This window comes from Belonocnema kinseyi, chromosome 5, assembly GCF_010883055.1.
Source record: "Belonocnema kinseyi isolate 2016_QV_RU_SX_M_011 chromosome 5, B_treatae_v1, whole genome shotgun sequence".
Classification (NCBI taxonomy): Eukaryota; Metazoa; Arthropoda; class Insecta; order Hymenoptera; family Cynipidae; genus Belonocnema; species Belonocnema kinseyi.
In genome coordinates this window covers 68,817,217-68,820,800 of record NC_046661.1, presented here as the reverse complement: position 1 = coordinate 68,820,800, position 3,584 = coordinate 68,817,217, and the positions used below count along the sequence as shown (strand labels likewise).

Below are 3,584 nucleotides of genomic sequence, written 5' to 3'. Positions count from 1 at the left end.
ATCATTCCACCACGCATCACCAGACATTCTTCCTACAACTGCGGTACCACACACTTCGATCGTGCATCTAACAAGGATATCCCGTAACATTGTCCAGACGCCATCTAAATCTTTGTTTTTTATATGGTCCTCCCATGCTGCCTTATCTATGCTCTCGATTATCTTATTTTGGAAATCTATTCGCACATCCGGTTTCTGTAGGTTCTCAATTTTGATTCGCGTTTGTTTTGCTTTCTTGGGTCTCTTTTTTTTCCAACCCCGACCTAAGTTAATTTTTGAGATCAGAAGGTAATGATCAGTATTGCATTCAGGACCCTTCATGACCCTTATATAGTTTCCTGTATTAGACCCTATGCAGATGCGTAGTAGTTTTTATTTAATCGTAAAAAACAACATTAAAAATAAAAAATTTTTAAACCAGGAAATAAGAATTAGTATGGTTCAATTTTTATGCATATTATGAATTGTAATGATATACATTTATTGAAATGATACATGTTTCAGAGCAGCTTAGAATACAATTTAAAGCAAAATAAGAAACAAATACAAAAATAATCATGATAAATACAATTTGCTTTTTATTTTGCAATTTTTTAATAAGCAATCCCAGGCAGAGTTGCATAAAAATGTATTATAATTGATATAAAAGTTTTGTGTATAATGTAGAAAAGTTGAGATGTTGGACAAAATCGAGTGCGAAGCACGAGATACGTGATAAGAATGTGTTCGTTAAGGCCAAAAGAGCTTTAACAAAAGAGAGTTCAAAATCACAAAATTACAGTTGTCGGTCCGTTCACCTTTGATTTTAAAAGGTCTGTGCCCGAATGCGGAACAAATGCGGAACAAATGCAAAGACTAAGTGCGAAGCGCGAGAACCAACAGTTGTGCGCCCTAGGAGATGAGAATGTGCCCGCGTAGCGAGCAGATTTTTTATGTTCAAATCCACACTGGAACAGAGGTCTCTTAAACTCACATACAGTAGCACTGTACGACAAACTGTTACATCTTACTGGGCTCGAGATAGTGATAATAAATGAAATACTGAATTAAAAATAAATGTACGATCCATACCAGAGATGCGTTGAGTTACTCAATACAAAGGGAAACGGTTTGATAAAAAAGTAATTCTCTTCGGAACAAACTGAGTTTTAATTTTGAGTTTAGAATCTTATGGCCTCTGAAAATCGTCTTAAAATCTTTAAAATAATTATCACTTTTTAAATGGTGAGACACGCCGAGATGTTTTGGTGCATCCCTGTCGGAAAAAAGGAAAGAATCTGAGAGGCCGCATCGGAAAGATTCAGAAGGGTTTGAGTCGTATCTATACCGAAATTTTGGTACGAATAGCCACATTTTTTTGATACTAGTAGACACTGGCTCAATTTCTCTTATCAGCAATGATGATTTTTGTTCATTTTTTCTCATTATGAGCGGCATAATGTGACTTTTCTGATTTAAGAAGAACTGTTTTCAGTTGAAAACGTTATTTTCAGGTATTTACCTAGTATGATTGTTTTTTGCAATGGAAATTTGTAAATGAAATTATGCAAATATTCATATAGAGTATATTAAATGTTAGAAATATATTCATTCAAAATTAGTTAGTGAAATATAAGTTAGTCTTTGGAATTAAAAAAAAAACAATTAATTAAAAAATATAGGCGTTTTTAATTTTTTCTGGTCATAAATCACAATTTACGAAATTTTTTATATTAATGTGCAATTTACAATGAGTATATATTTAATTTCAATTATTGTTAATTATATTCGGCTTGAATCGCGCGCCAACAGCAACCAATGACAGTCGCTGCGCCGGGCAAGCGCAGTAGCTCAACATGCCAAAGTTGGGATAACTGGGCAGAGGTATGAAAACGCCGTAAGTGAATTAGTGCACCAGTGTCACTGAAACAAGATAACCTTACTTTTTGAATTTTATTATTTCTTTATTAGGTAAGTATCAAAGAAAATATAACTGGAAAAATTCTTAAATCAGAAAAAGTTATTTCATAAATAGTCTAGTTTGTTACATTAATGATAAAAAATAATAAATTTGAGAAAAAAGTTTACGTGTGACTGCCCTACTAATAGAAGTCTCAGAGTATTCTCAGGCGAAATAGCCTGACCGGTTTGAGACTATCCACAGGTTCGATTTGAATGATTTAGTCTCTGAGACAGAGAGATTGGGATCCTGTTCAACCGGGCGGGCAGAGTTATTTACAGTGGTTGGCTGTCGCTAATCCGACTCTATCTTTTTAAATTTGTCTTCAAATTATTAACACTTCTTTTTTAATTCATGAATTTTCTCATTATATTTATTTATAATTATAACCCATATACTAATGTACAATTTTCTAGTTGGATTCAAAAATGTTGTCTTTTTTGGCGTATCTCATTCCATTTACGAGAAACGTCGTATTAATTCCAATTTTAAGCATTAAAAAAAAAGTTATATATCTGAAATCATCGAAACCCTTAAATTCTGAATTATCATGTTTTAGGCTGTTAACTACGATATTAAAAAAATCGACTTCTAAATTTTAGTCCGAAAGCTTAACAAAGGACCCTTGAGTGTCGGCCACTCGATTGATATAGCCTCTGCTTGTTATTTAAGATCGAATTCTTATTTCAATTTCAGCCTCTCTGCTTGTTATTTATGATCGTATTTCAATTTCGGAAAGGGCATTTTAAAGCCTTTAAAACATTTAAAAGAGCTACCTGGACCTTTAAATATATCTACTTGAGTGCCTGCGGAGAATTTCTCTAAGCTTCTCTGACCCTAGAGAATATTTAGAATATACTCGGAGATTTCTATCGGTAGGGTAATACGATGTTTCTCGTAAATGGAATGAGATATGCCAAAAAAGACAACATTTTTTTAATTCAACTAGAAAATTGTATATTAGCATATAACTTATAGTTATAAATAAGTATAATGAGAAAATTCACCAATTAAAAAAAAAAGTGTTAATAATTTGAAGAGAAATTTAAAAAGGTTGAGTCGGGTTAGCGACGGCCAACTACTGTAAATAATTCTGCCCGCCCGGTACGTGACGAATAGAAAAATAACATTATGTTACTGTCGCACCACTCTTAAAAGGACCTTGAAAAGGACCCGAATCTCTCAGACTATCTCAGAGATTAAATCATTCAAATTGACTTTGCTTATAGACTGAAATGGGCCAGGCTATTTCGCTGGAAAATACTTAGAGATATCTATCGGTAGGACTGAAATCATCGAAACCCGTAGATTTCGAATTATTATGTTTTAGGCTGTTAAGGGCATGTGACACAGCTAAATACCTATATTACCGACCACAGTTTTTCAGTTCACTGAATGTTTTTTTGAACCTGAGAACTTTTTTTGTAAATAGAATATCGAGCTGAAACTTTGCAAAATGTATTAGAGTGCAATAAAGTACGTTTAGGTACTGCATTTTGGTAGAAACTTCACTGAAAATAATTTCATCTTTTTTCTGAACCTCGAACATTTTTTGAACGTTCGAACTTTTTTTATACATAAAATATCGGTCTCAAACTTTGAGAAATGCAAGAGCCGAAAGAAAACTACGTTTAAGTACAAAGCT

At 33.2% G+C, this 3,584-nt stretch overlaps 1 protein-coding gene across 1 annotated transcript in view; it reads left to right on the top strand.

Annotated features, from left to right (window-relative positions):
• The first annotated feature begins 1,861 nt into the window (after positions 1-1,861).
• LOC117172738 (28S ribosomal protein S18a, mitochondrial) overlaps positions 1,862-3,584 on the top strand; it is a 32,043-nt gene continuing 30,320 nt past the window's right edge. Inside the window, exon 1 of the mRNA XM_033360916.1 lies at positions 1,862-1,950. The gene's annotated coding sequence lies outside the window, so the exon portion shown is untranslated. The remainder of the gene's footprint in view (positions 1,951-3,584) is intronic.